This window comes from Venturia canescens, chromosome 7, assembly GCF_019457755.1.
Source record: "Venturia canescens isolate UGA chromosome 7, ASM1945775v1, whole genome shotgun sequence".
Lineage (NCBI taxonomy): Eukaryota > Metazoa > Arthropoda > Insecta > Hymenoptera > Ichneumonidae > Venturia > Venturia canescens.
The window spans coordinates 10,051,001-10,066,387 of NC_057427.1; the positions used below are offsets into that span (position 1 = coordinate 10,051,001).

The 15,387-nt window shown below is 42.0% G+C and overlaps 1 protein-coding gene across 2 annotated transcripts in view; it reads left to right on the plus strand.

The window, feature by feature from the left end:
• The first annotated feature begins 14,207 nt into the window (after positions 1 to 14,207).
• The window catches only part of rhea (Talin_middle and talin-RS domain-containing protein rhea), a 34,662-nt gene continuing 33,482 nt past the window's right edge, over positions 14,208 to 15,387 (plus strand). Inside the window, exon 1 of one of the 2 annotated variants that reach the window (XM_043425234.1) lies at positions 14,208 to 14,513. The gene's annotated coding sequence lies outside the window, so the exon portion shown is untranslated. The remainder of the gene's footprint in view (positions 14,514 to 15,387) is intronic. The other variant, XM_043425236.1, reaches the window with a different exon arrangement.

Sequence of the window (15,387 nt, forward strand, 5' to 3'; positions counted from 1 at the left end):
GTTCGAAGTTTATTTGATTATTCAATAAGCCACTCAAAAATTAAGCAAAAAGCTCACCGTTGAACGGAACCATTTTTTAAAATTCGTATTTCCATCTATTTTTATCGCAATTTTTATGTTTTTTCAATTGTTTGGATCATTCGGTCGAAGGGAGTCGATCATCGATCAAGAAATCCGGGGCTCCGTCAATATTTCCTGCACCGAAACGATTAAAGTCCGACGAAGTCGCTCGTTCCCTCGTTTCGATGGCGGGAGAAGTAAAAAACGACTAAATGCGAAATACAAAATGAGATAGCGAACGAGAATGAATATGAAATTGATGAAAAATCGATTATTCAGTCGTGTCGAACGTGCGTTAGTTACGTATTCGCGTACCATTCGGAAGGGATCCTTGGGCGTGTCGAATATCGTCGATAGAGCGAAACGCACATAAATATATATTTTGCCCGGGCCTTTTGCGAGCATGACGAATGGAAATGGTGTTACGTCCGCGTGTACGTGGACTGGAGAAGTCGAGCCAGCCCTTTTGCTCGACGAACAAAAATTCTGTATACATTAACACGAACAGCCCTGCAACTGGTGCTGGCACGAGAGAATTTTCACTAATACACACCGCTCCGGGAATCTTTGGACGGAGCAATCGGGCGCAACGCACTGGGCTTTATGATTTTATTACGGCGAACTTTCGTTACGATCATATCTGCGGAAGATTCCCGGCGACGAAGCGATACATACAAATGCCTAATGCCTCTCGATCTGCACGGAAAGAAAGGAAGATGAAGGGAGAAATGAGGAAAAGGGAAAACCAGCGGCCCATCCGGCAACGCGCTCGGGGGGAACGAGCCGCAGATAGATCGCAATAGATTTTGATTTAGCACTCTCTCGTCTCGGGGACGCTATTGCACGAGCGATTTACTCGACACATAACTCCGAGTTAGCCGCCCTTTGCGCGCGATGCCCCTCGATCCGATTGATTAAAAACATCGAGCATTCATCTCGTCCGTACATTTTCGCTGATGCTTGTATATACGAAATATTTTTGATGAAATATCTCACAACTACGGTGTTTTACTCGGTGCTGTTTTGTCGGTGGGCAACGCACCGGAAACTGGAAATTATGTGAGAGCTGCCCGTGGCTCAGTGCAGTTGAATCTGTTCGGTTGAAAAAAATTGGGGTGCTTGGGAGACACGAATTGCTGGGACGATTAGAGTGCGGAACTTTTACGAAGTTCAAGACATTATGATTCGAACTGACTTCGTGGTTTTTGGATATTTGAGTATTTTGTTCGTTACGAAGTGAGGAGCGTTTGCAAATTTCGGGTTTTCGAACGCAAAAGCTTCTCAGTTTTTATGAGACGAGAAACGAGAAATGTTTAGCGAGCATTTTCAGCTGTTTGTTGGTAAATGAAACTAGCGAATTAGCTTTTGAAGATCGTCCGGAAACCGTGAATGCACGAGCGGCTCCCCATTTTCTACAGAAATATTGTAGAAATAATTGAACGAAATATAAAAAGTTGGAAAGAAAGTTGAAATGGAAATAAAACTGAAAAATGTCGACCCTCAATTTTGTTACTTCAGTTTTTCGACTGTAAATATCGAACGAAAAATCGTTGTAGCAATTTTAGTAATATGATGAAATTTAGAAAATTGAGAATCGAATTTTTGAATGGAAGAAAAACTGGCAAATTACTGTTGAGGCTTAAGACCATGCGCTACTTGTGATTCAAAAAGCAACTGAACTTTTTTGCTTATTTCATGATCGAAGAAAGGATTGAAATTTATTCTCCCAATTGTTAAAATCATGTGTAACTTATTTGTCGAGATTGATCAATTTTTAATATAACGATACCGGTTAAAATACTTTCGTAGTAATATCCTCAAGAAAAATGTGACAACAGCCATTCTCTATTTGTGTGCGTACAAATAAGTGTTTTTCTTTTTCCATTCCCAAGCTATTTTCACCGGTAACAAGGCTTTCTCAAGACGTCATTGGTACCTAAAAACATTCTATTTTCTTATTCTCGTTTTCGGCTCTTTAAAGTTGGGAGAATCGTATTTCATAAATCCAAATCGTCGCCACAGGAAGTGTGCCTGCTTATAAGCCTTAAAAAAATGTGATTTTCGTTAATTGTTTTCTCGACAAAGATTATTTTATCGACGTTAAAATATTGAGCGGGGGAACAAACAAAATTTGGCAAAGCCCCGAATGAGCCGGCGATTTGGTGATCGTTTGACGGATTATTCGTGAGCGCGCAGACAAAAAACTTGGTCCACTTAATCCCTGGGAGAAAAATGTAGTGACGTCACGTCGCGGTTCGCTTGCGAAGAACAAAATGATGAAAATATATGCGCCAGTGGCTCGATCTCCTACGATGATTTTCGAGAGCAGCGAGGGCTGAAAAAGTCGCGAGTGACGGGTCATAATCTCTCGGGCAATGCTCGGGCATAGATCACCGATGTTTTTGCTCCAACGACAAGGGTGCAGACATTCTCTTCCTAAAATTCGTTCCCCCTATATCTATACACGTTAATGTTTCACTCGGCGTAAGACAACGACTGTTTAATTATTATTAATAGCCCCGAGACTCTTGCTCGCGATCGAGCCCCAATTTTACGACTCTATTCTTCATTAATTCGTTGACTCGTTTATTCCACGAATTATTTCATTCGTCTTGATCAAGCCAACTTTTTGTCAACTCCTCAAAGAGATTAAACATTTCAAATTTACTCGTTTTCATCGAATCAAAGCTTCGTTAGCTCCGAAATTCATTAATTTTTTTTACTCCACCGCGTCATCGCTGCTCCGGGTCATCGCTGACTCAGCCAACCTTTCCTCGCTTTCAGCTCTCGCTACAAAATAGCTATTTTTCGCCACTTTTTTTCATACGAAAGTGCGTTCTCTGACTCGGCCAACATTCGCGGAAGCGAACGATTTATTTCGATTCTCCGGAAGTGGAAAACCACTCGGCAGAAAACAGACAAACTTTGAGTGAAAATTTTGGTTATGGATCGCTTCAGAGCCGAAATCGAATCGCACTCAAACTTCGATTACTGCACAAATCAATTCCGCAGCTTCCGACAACGCGTGTCGTTATTTACGCAATTATTTTGCTGTCGAACTTTATTGCAGTTTCCTTCTCAAGAACGTTGTCACCGCACCAACATCGAGTTTGATTCATTTTTCTATTATTTGCGAATAAATAATCGAAGAATGAGAGAAAATGAGATTTTATCGCATTGAAAAACCGCAATTTTACAAAAATTCCTTCCAAGAATTTTGGGGCTAAATATTTACAACACTTGCTTCCGCTAAAAAGCATACCAAATTATTTTTTAAGCATCATCATTGATAAAAAATGATACCGCGATTAATACGAAGGAGGAAAGTAAAATTTTCTTTTTAAATCTGAAAAAAATCACGAAGCAGGGGGTAAGAAAGTGAAAACACGAAATAAAAGGAAGATTTTTCGAACCAACGATTCCGCACGCACATCGAAAGATGTTCCGGACCCACCCAACCATGCATTTCCACGTGTTAAAAATAAGGAGTTGTATATGAATTTAGAACAATGAATACTGATCGAATAATGAAACTTCGTTCATAAAAACAAAATTGTATTTTTTTTTCACCTTCCCCATTCTTAAAATCAATCGTAAGATAATTTTTTATCAATATTCCACGTTGCCAAAAATTTTGGGAGCATTTTCCATTGATGACAATAGCGAAAAAACTGAAATTTCATTAAAATTTTCCTAGTTTTTGTACTTTCCCCCTCCTTAAAATGAGCGCCCGCATCATTTTTTATTGATACAATGGTGAGTAAAATTTCAGGACCATTTTTAGCAAAAGTGAGCACTGAAAATATTTAGCCCCACATTTATTTATCGTCCACGTCAATGAACAAGATTTCGATTAATTATTAGAGAGCATTAAGGGGGCGAGGCAGCACTTTAGGAGCACTCGGGCACTCTCCGATGTCCGCATAATGCGGAAATACACGAATATGGGAGAGCGAAATAGTTCGGTGTTGAAAAAAACTGATGGCGGAAGAGAGGAGAGATTTTCTCGTGGGCGTAACGCACCGTGATTCCATTCATTCTTGAGAAATAAATAACCATCGTACCGATTGAAAAGACCCGATCGACGGTGAGCATTTACTTTTTCAGCAAATATTTATGGCTCCGCTCGCGGAGAGCGCGCATCCCCACGAGCGGAAGGACCCTCCGCAAGCACGAATATAAGTCTCTTAAATTGGACGTTGACTTTGTCGAAATTCGGTTTTAATGGCGCGTCATTGAGTTACCGCAACGCTTTTGACCGATCCTCACTGCCCCCCCGCAATTTAACATCGTGCTTACACTCGAAAGGAAGTTTCAGGACGGACGATCTGTGGCTTGTTTTTAACGGAAGGGATCCTCGCCCTTCGGAGATTTCAATGCCTCAAATTTGCGTCAGGAACGTCCTTAAACTTTGCACACGCTCTCGTCGCTTGTTTCTCTCGAGTTGTTGTTTATCCGAAGTTTTTCATCGATCGCTCTGGCTGCCCTGATCTTTCGCCACCCTGCAAGCAACCTCGACCGGCGTCCCACCTGCAATGGAATTCAAACCGATTAAAATCTTGAATCACTCCAAAGCACTCCGAAAAAACGAACTCGAATCCCGTGAGCATTTTTTTCTGCTGTATAAAATGTAACAATTAACAATCCCCAATTTTAAAACGACTCGATCGTTTCTCAAAAAATAACATGAAAAAGTCCCCGATAAATAATCGTTCGTTGCGAACGAAAATTTTCCGAAAAATCCCAAATCTTCTCATTTCGCTCATTCATTGAATTCATTGGTTCACAAATAACCTTCGTAGGACGAGTTTGCTCGGGCACTCCGCGCGAAAAATTCATCGATATTATGCACAAATTTAGTGCAAAAAAAATGCCGATTTCACCCTTCTTAAAACCCCTCCTTAAAATGTTAAAATGCAGAAAAACTCGGAGAGTTTGTGGCCCCATTCTGGAAGAGATTGGCTCACGAAAGAGGTCGCGACTTTCGCACAACGGTCCAGATTTCATTGGACTATTCCATTGATATCGTGGCTGTATACGTGTACATTGGGGGATGCGATCATCCCACCAGGACTAATGCACCGCATGACCAAATGTTCGAGTCTCGAATAAAGCGCTGTCTCCTTTGCTCTGACGAAACGCGGTAGTTTAGGGTTTTACCCTACACTAAAAGTGTGAAACGTCGACACAAAGCTTTCGGCTTGGAAACACGCTACTTAACACCCTCGTGTCGTCCCCTCCCTCCCCCCCTTTCGACAATTACAACCCCACGATTTATTTACGTAACAAAGCACATCGCTCCCATCGTCCTTCCCATATTTTATTTATAACGCTGCATAATGTTCCTCGACACTTGGCACGGCCCGAGCGAACGGTGCTTAAAAATCTCCGGACGATGATTAAATGGGCCCTGAATGACACTCGTGGATCGGGGGGGGCTTTGGGCAATTAAGTGAATTTTCGACAACTTTTCTCTTGAGCGAAAGCGACTGAAAACATTTCTGCAAACGCCGAAGTCACGATTGACTGAGAGCAATGATTACTTTGATTTTTAATGGGCACTGGGAATCTCGCAGGGAACAAGTGAAACAACGGTGAAAAAGCTTTTCACGTTGCTTTACGGTCTGCGAGCAGTATGGCCTCAATAATGCATTTTTTCGACAATTTTTTTCGGGTCGAAGACAATAATTATATTAGAGACAATTGTATTTGACTTTACAATAAATTGTTAATGAAAATTCGAGAATGGCCACGCCAGAACCGTTCCCGTCAGGCCTGTTGAGCTCGAGGCGCACGCAATTGTTGATCCGGAAAAAAAACAACATTCACTCGTGGCTAGTGAAGTTCGTGGGGATAATTATTTGTTGAATAAAAATGTTTGAATGAACGTGCCGACGCGCTCGGGTCGAGAAGGGGTCTGAAATTTCAACAGTTTTTCATGTTCGAGTACCAACTTTTTGCCTCGTGTTCTCGAGGGTTCGAAATATACTTCAAGCGACTAGAAAAAAAAATATTTTTCTTCCGAAAACTCTGATTTTGCCCTTAAAACGATGCTAAGATTCCCAAGAATCCGTATCCACGAGTCATATTGAAAATCCGAAATTCTCGTAACTTAAAATTCCAAGGATTGGAAAATTGGACATTTATCTTCAGTTCGAAGGTAAACGAGGTTGAAAAAAATTTGAATATTTCGTTGTTATTCGAATGTGAGCTACTCAACCGAGGATCTCCGTCGGAATCCGAGCGGCAATTGCCTCCCGAGCTCATCGAGATGTGCCGCGTGAATATTAAAAAGGGAAACATTTGACGACGGTAATAATAATAATAATAACAATCATAAGGATCCTCGTAACGATAACAATGATGCGGCTGTGCTGAAAACATTGTTCTGAAGTGAGGTGGAAGAGGCGCGTGTCGTCAAATTGGCAGTATAATTTTGATGTTCTCCCGCAATAGGGGTACGAACGTAGTTTAATGAATCCCTTGGGAAGAGTCAAATGATGATGTCAGTGCCAGGCGATAGAGCACAGGAATCGTTGTTGTTTCGATGAGTTTCGTTCCATTATTTATTTGTTAAGGAAGTTGAGGCATTAGAATGAAAATGATGTCATGGCTTTTAAAGCGATTGCATATTATAAAGTGAAGTGTAAAAAAAATCAGTTAAATTTTCAGACAGTTTAGGAGCGTCTTAAAAATATGAAATTTTTTCGGCAACATGAGCAAGGCTTGCTGAATGTCAATTTTTTCAGATTTATTAGGAGATTTTCTGAGATTATATTAATAATAATCTGTTTCTCGTGCAGTTTTGTGAGGCAAATTTTGTTTGTGTTTGTGCAACTTTTGAAAGGTACAGGTCATAACTTTTGGGTAAAAAAAATGAGTGTACAGCCTCAACTTCCTTAAAATTCATCGAGGCTCGTACCATTATGAAAACTCTCGAACAACCAATTCGTTTGTTTGTCCTCGCGGGCTCGAATATCGAAATAATATTGATGAAACTTTGAGAAAAAGAAAATGCTGAGGAAGTTTATTCCCTGGAGGGAAATCGAGTAGATCGAATAAATTGTTTTTTCTCCCCAACGTGTTTTCGGGCCCTTCGAAGTTGCGCGACTTCCTGCGCGCCCGCGATCGACTTCCGGAAGTGATTTTTATGCCGGTCCTGTACGGAGGCCGAAAGGGGGATGCTGCGACGTGCACAATGTATCCAGAGAGGTACAGATATAGCTGGGGAGACGAACGTTAGGAGCGGGATGATTCCACGAAATCTGAAAAGTCAGTGATGCGAGAAGAAGAAGGGCTGGAGCCCGGGGTGCGTCCTCGCTCCGAGAAAGGGAGGATTCGACGTCGTCGAGCACAGCAACGAAACTTCTGGAGGGTCGTGGATAAAAACGGCCGCTCGGGATGTCGTCACTTCCGGCAAACCCGAAAATCCCCAAGTCATTTGTCAGCTCGCCCCGGGGAAGGGGCAGCTCGAACGCTCTTCGCTTCTTTTATCTTTCGCATTTATTTTCCCTCGTTTTCCTTACGTATGTACGAGCGCACTGTCTAATTGTACCGGGCGCGTGACTCGAGAGTTCACCGGAACAGCCATTTGTCCGGTCGCGTGTACGATTTCCCCCCGATTCCGTAAAAATTTTGCCTACGAATCCATCATTTCCGTGGTATCCAAAGGTTCAGAAAAACTGTGATCGATGTGCAGCCAGTGCGATTGATTTTTCTCATCATTCCGATTAACGTAGTTTTAGGCTTCGCTCAGTCTTTCCGGATTCGTCACTCGTTTTTCCACATTTTCCTCGCCAATTCTGGGACCACATTATCCATCAGGGTGCTCCAAATTGCCACGAACTCTGCTGTGCTACTATCTGAAAATGGAAAAATGATTTATTGTCGAGGCTAATGTCATACCCCCCCGCTGAATAAAGCTACGAATAAATTCATTTCTGTGAAAGCTTCGCTCCCGCGTCTCTTCTGCTCTCACTCCCTTTTTCATACACATCGATTCATCGTATCAAGCGATTTGGTGGTTTCAGACATTCGTGCTTTTGGGATGTTGCGCGCGGATTTCTTGGCATTTCTTCGTTCGATCGAATGAAATTTTTTGACGAAAATAACGAAATTTCCATTTCCGTGCTCCTCTTTTCTCATTTTTATAACTTATTCCAAATTTTTTGGAATCCGGTTCACAGAAGTACTTGAGAGCGAAATCCAAAGTTTCCTTTGTCCGCTCTGCTTGAATTCCCAGTTTTTCCAAGATCCACAAATTTTTAGTGATTTTCCAGTGATCGGAGATCACCGAAACGCGTAAAAACGGCTCCCTCCTGGCTGAACGGTCCCCATCGGAGTACTGGCTACGCCCGGAGCTGCCGAAACCACCGGATACATCGGCCGACAGCGCAACGAACGTTTCCCGAGTCTCGAGGCTATTGTTGAACAGAAATAATCGAATTAAATGATAGCAATGAAAAAATGATGGATTTTCAATTAAGATAATTGAAGGGATCGAAGCGAGAAGGTGCGGAAGTGAAAAAACAATTTTTCGGTATAAATCCACCGGAGAAATGTATCGAAGGATTATTGGAACGGGAGCAAAAAAGTTGAGGGAGTGCAAGAAAGAATTCGCTGCCCCCCCTTTCAGCGTCCGTATCGTCGGCATTATTCATAGAATTCTGCGATCTTTCTACCTCATATAGTTTACGATTATTTCATGGAGGGTATTCCTGCGATTTTTTTCAAGACGAGAGTATATAGGGAATGATGAAGGAATATGGCTGCACCCCTTGGAGGGTGTTCTGGTTGAGTTTGTGCGATGTAAAACACAGCGGGGACAATAGAAAGGATGAAGAACGAATAAGTAATGATAGAAGAAAAAAATAAAAAATAAAAAAATTGAAGATGTTACGAGAAGCGATTTTTCAAGCGTTCCCCACGCGATGATTCGACGAATAATTCTTTTTTCTCCTTCTCTTCCGCTCTGGCGTTCGAATCTCTGTCAAAAAAAAAGTTAGGTTAGGTGCAAAAAACAGCTCGTGCTTGAGTCGTCCCTTCCGGGGGATTTTTCGTTCGTTTCGCGAGCGCTGAATCACGTCCATTTCGTTCCGTTCGGTTTCCAATGTTTGCGTTATTACGTACGAAAACACGAATTTTATGTTGAGCACATTTACCATCGCAGAGAAAGTTAGAAGCAATTATCAAATATTCGATTACGATGTCACACGAATTTTCATTTGAAATGAGGTTAGCGTGCGAGCATAGAAAACGCGAGGATTTTGGAACGCTTCGAGATCAAATTGACTCCCCTCTCTGATCAATTAAGAAAAGAAACTCGATCCCGAGCGGAGAAATGTCTCTCCGTTCAGCAGTTGGCGCGAGGGGGGTTTCCTCGATCTCTTTTGGAGAGCGAGGGCGAAACTTCGGAAAGAAAAAAAAAGATGAGACGAGCAAAGTTTCTTGGTGACATGCGAGGCTTGAGATGTCACAGAATACGAAGGCGACAGAATTAAATTGACAGACGGAAAATTCCGACAAATTCTATTCAATTTTTCTGACCCAACTCCGCTCTTTCATTGTTTTTTTCCTTTTTCCCGCCTTTTTTCTCTATTGTACCGTCTTCTCTCTTTGCGCATTTATTTTTTGTTATCCCACTGCTTTTCCCTTCCTTTCATTTTGTATTTGTCTTCTTTACGCAACGTTCGTTTCTCTTTCCACGACTCTATCTTTCTATCGCTTTTCATAGTCTTTCTCTTTCTTTTCTCCACCCCAAGCCTTTATTCTCATCTTTCTCCCTCAGTACTTTTCTTACTTTCTAACCTCTTTTTCGTTTTTTCTCCGTCTCTCTTTCTCTCTCTCTCTCCTTGTGTAACTGTCACTCCGGACCATTTCGATACGATCGCAGAATGGTGTTATAGTCGCCGGATGGCTCCAGACTCCCTGGCGCCGTCTCGTCGCTTTTCCCTCAGCGAAACTGGCTGGGCCACAGCCCAGCTTTTTGGCAAAACATATCCACAGGATCCGAGACCCGGAGATCGCGTCACGGAACGGGAATGGCGACGCGCAGACCAGAACAGGCACACCGAAACGGCTACGCTTCAGTTTTATTTTTCCTTTTTTTTATTCTTTTCTCTACCCTCGCCCCGTCCCACAACCTCATATTTCTCTTCGTTTGCTCTCATTCGAGAAACTCGCGCACAAATACAAACATTTGTACATTTATGCTTCGAACAACCCGGGGAATCCCGGGCGAGTTGAAGTACCTTGGAAGTGGATAAAAAATCCTGTTCGACTGCTGCGACACCGAACCTCAAATTCGGCTACTTTCGAGAACAGCTGATTGCAACACGAAAATCGAGCGGTTGGATATTTTTGAGGTTATCAACGTCGCGCGGACGATCGATCTTCGCCTTTGGCTTCACTCGTTTCATCAAATTCCTCCGACTTACCTTCGATTCCGCAGTTGGTCGCGTATCACGATTTTTAACAACGAGCGTTGAACAACGCGAATAGTTCAAATAAAAGTTATTGGACCGTGTGAAAAGCAAATTTGCAATGACGAGTGAAAGTGAACAGAAAACATCGAATCGAATAAACAACGATACATTTGCGTACGTGTACGTGTTCCGTGTGTTTACATTTACATTTACTTATAGCTCTCGAAATACGAATAAATGCTTCATAACCTCTTTTACACAGTGGATAACTCGAAAATCGCTGTTTTATTCAGACGCCATGTTTTCTATCTGCATTGCATGCCATCGGCAATGAAACGGTATAGTTTCACAGAATTTTTATCACAAATAACAGACAAAAGGAGAAACGACTCATCTTATTCTCAGGAGGCTGTATAGCTCGCCATTTGTCAGCCGAATTGCTACCGGATAAAGATCAACTCATTTCAGGGGCGAATGTCTCAAAGCGACACACGCGCTTCGCTGATCTTTCCCTCAATCTTGAACGAACAACGAACACCCATAAATAAACGAATACGAGGTTTTCCCTCTCTCCTTCGATAATATCGCCCTTTTCGTCATTTTCTTGTTCTGCAATGACAGTTCACTTTTACTTCGCCGCTTTATTTTCTTTATGCTGCCAATTACATATCGGTGAAGTTCCAACTACTATTATCTATTTCTATGCCTCGCAGACGTATCGACGTTCCACGTTAACTTTACCCATTAATTCAAAGGACAAATTTTATCACCCTAACCGATTTCATATCGTTCCTCTTCCCACTCGACGAGAACTGTCCATTCCCTGTATATTCGATGTGTGCATGGCGCCTACTATCGTAAAACTGAATCGAATCTCATTTCCTGGCGATATCGCCTATATAGATGTGTATACGCCATAATGGACTTCAACTCCATGTCGTAATTGAGATTGGGAATGAAAAAAAACGCAACGAGCACACAAATCGATTAACAATTAAATACAAAGTTCGGGGCTACTTTCAAATTAGCTGCGTACGTCATAGCTCTCGATAAACGAGTTTATAGCATGGAAATTTTAGTTCGCGGCCGGTTGATCAAATAAATACGACAAAATACGGTTACAGGTTGTTTATATGATAAATTGATTCGGAATGAATGGATGTATGGGACGAAATGAAAAAAAAATCTTCAATATGGCGCCCCAACAGGATGAGTTTTGGAAAAATCGAAGAGAAACGGATGAGAGGTTAGAATTTTTGATTGTCTTTGTTCTCGAAGCCTTGAAGAGGGCAACACACTGTAAAATGATTTATTTTGTGGTGATGTGATATTCGAAAAAGAAAAACAAAAAAAAATTATTCCGAACGTTACGACTATTTTGAGTGTGGAAGACTCTTGGAATTTCGAGATTTCGTTCCTGCAAAAAGACACACTGTCACTCGAGATAAAAAAATGTTTATCCTTTGCCACTTTCTTGCTCGATTGAAAGCTCACTTTTAGTCAACCAAACTTTTCGATCTAGAGAAAAAGAATTTCGAAATATCGAAGTGATTGGAATGCCCTTAACCTAAAATGCACTAAACTTGAACTACCGAGAATTTCTTCGTGATTTTAATGTTTGTTTTTATGCGGTTGACCGCCAAGTGGCGCCCTCGCTTTTGTACGCAGTCCCACACGTCGCGAGTAAGCAAAAAAAATGGGCGCGATCGTTTTCGCCCACCTTACGTTTTGCAAAAGCAACGCGTTCAGACGAAATGTAACACCAAGATCGAAGGAATGAAGTTTGAATAATAATTCATATTTCGTAATTAAGGTTTTTTAAATCCTCTCTTTCGTGCGTGGTCTGATACAAGTGCAACCATCGTCATCGCCAGCTAGCAGCGCCCACTCGGTTGTAAAACGTCACTACAAAAAATGTCGTTTGGAATGTTTATTGACGGGATTGAGAGAACGTACGTGTGCTGTGTGTCGAACATTCTACATCTCGAATAATAAGTGCTCGACATGTTTCCAGTCACTGAAACTTCAGTAAGGAATCCCTGCACGTTGAAAAAAATGAGTTCGAATTTTCCAGACTTTTCCCAACATTCTTTTCATTTACCACGATTAATTGAAAATGAAAGGCTAAATATCAATGAAAACTTGCAGGTGGGAGAAAGTGACGGACATCGACTTGAATTTTTCTTTTTTTTCATAAATGTCAAAATGTTAAATTGCGATGAGCGGAATGTGCGGTTGTCCGTGTGAAAGAAATATTGTGAAATAGCGTTGCCCTACATTGGCCCCCAACCTCATTGTAGCACGAAGAACCGTGTTTTTTCCTCAGTATTTATTCATTTCTTGGTCATTCGAATGTTGAGAAAATATATTTCTCGATTTTCGCAATCTGCGATGAAGGTTTAACTATAGTTGCGAATGAAAACGAGGAGAGACTTTCGACGAGCCTTGTTTGGCGAAGAGCAGGAAACGTGTGACTCGAACAACTTCCTCCTCCCCTCTCTCTCTCTTCTTCCGTGCTCAGAGAAAAATGTAAATTTTACAAATTCGCGGAAAAGCCAGTCATTGTATCGAGGAGCGATTTTAATTCCGATTGGTGTGAATCACAAAGTTATCGAAACAGAGAAAGAAGGAAACGTGCAGTTTTACAAAATGCAGGGTTCGATAAACTTTTACCTTCCATATTTGTTTTCTTTTCGTGCGACGGAAGATAAGATATAACGCGGTAGGCGCTCCGAAACAAAAGAGAGCAAAGTAAGGGGCACGAATAGGACGGAGAAAGAGCGCGCGGGGCGAGGGGGCAGAGAGAGCGAGCGCGTACCGCGAGCGCCGCCCAGTGTTGGCTCATTGCATCATCGGCCGGCTACGGCGAACGTTCGTTTCCGAATGGTCTCCCCTCGTGCGTGCCTGGTCATGACCAAATTTGGCGCGTTCTCGCGCCGTGTAAAAACGCTTGCGGAAATACCACAATAACTTTTTACTGTTGATAAATTCACAATAATCGTCGTTTGAAGTAGAATTGCAAAGACCTGTCATGGAGTTTCCAAAAAATTACCAGTGGGCAAAGTCGTATCGAAAAACGAGCGTCACTTTGACCATGTAAATGCATTGTTTAGTAAAAACATCCGGAACAGGTTTTCCGTACGTCATTTTCCATGAAAAACTTTCAAAAAACGATGGCGGAGCTGCTTTCAGCGTATATACCGACTTTTAAGATATTTGCAAACGGTTTTGAGAGAGTGAAAAATATGTGAATCGCAAACATTTTCATACCATACAACTTATATATAAATAGATGTATGACGATATAAATTAGGAGGAAAAGAGAATCGGTCGTTATTACTTCATCAAGGGGGAAAATATAGGTTATGATATTTTTAGACGAAAAAGTCCGTTTGTTTGGATCGTTTATATTTGTTGAGTCTGGAAAGGCGCGGCGCGAGAGAAGCTCGCACGGTCGTGCACAAGGCAAGCAAGTGGCGCCGCGACTGAGCGTCGTAGAACTTGAGCGATCGATCCGCGCGGCGATCGCGCGAACTACGAGAACAGACACTCTACTGTATTCCTTTTATTTCCCTTTTTCTCCATCTTATCCCGACGAAAATTGGACGAGTGCCAATAAAAATAAAAAGAAACAAGTATCATGAAATCGAAATAGGAGCCGATCAATGGATGAGATAGCGTGAAAAAACAGCAAAGAAAATAGTAGCGATGCGAGAAACGTTCCTTCCGTCCATGTTTCGTGAAGGCTGCGGATTATCTTGGACAGTAGGAACGCGGAGAATTCTCGTTGTAAACTCTCGGAACAATTCGGAAAGCGAACCGTCGTAGTCGTCAGAAGTGTTGTGTGTGTTTCGGACGTGAGAGATCGAAAGCTCGTCGAAATAAGTGACAAATTGATAATTCAAAAAAAAAGGAAGACGAACATCGAGGTAACGACGAAGTAAAAAAGTTTATTCGGGCATAAGGGAGAAAAAAGAAGAGGAAAAACAGCGAACGAACGATCGTAATTACATATGGATATTTATAACGGTGAGTCTCGCAAGAATCACTTAGTGTATAAGAGTGAATCTCAGCGATGAGTGAAGTAAGAAAAAAACCATTGAAAAATTGAGTTGGCTTCGAAAAATCGTACGTCTTATTGATTCCTGGGTGATATATGAGCGACAGATGGGCGTGCGCTTTAAGCTGAAGCGAGACGCGTATACTCTGATTCTCGCTTCCATTTGCCAAACTCGCGATAAATGCGAATAAAAACATTTTTTAAATGAAAATCTTTCAACTGTGCGTTTTTCCATCAAATGAAAAGTGTCATCACGTAGATACTCGTTCTATTTAGCAGTTCATCTTTTCGTGTCCCCGGTATGCCGGGGGACATCGTAATAATGTTTAACCTCCAACTTTTCGATCGTCGGCTATATTCTCTCTCCGTCTCTGTCTCTCCCTCTCGTTCTCAAAGCGTCGAGTCCGCAAGCAACGGGTGCTTACGAAAATAGAAATGATTCATAAACCAGCGTAATAATTGACTCGGTTTCTTTTCCCTTCGTTCTTTCGTCCGCAATTTTTTTTACTTGATTTTTTCGAGACTCGCCATGCGCGAACACTGACAAATCCGAATGTCCCGAAGTTTCTCTTTGCGACAGGGTAGTTTTTCTGTCTCATGGCTCAAGGATTTTTTCCTCTCTTTCCCTCTCTCTCTCTCTCTCTCGCTCTTTTTTCGGGACCGCGCGGCTGGATAGCGTCGAGGCGACAAGTACCCGTACTAGACGTTAGCTTTCGGATTTTCCCGTTGTGCAAAGAGAGGCGGCCCCAAACCATGCGAGTACGTGCCAAAACAATAGGGGAACCCGAGGAAAATCAATAGGCCAGGGTGTAAGAGGTTAAATAGTGAACCACGGCTGCTGTC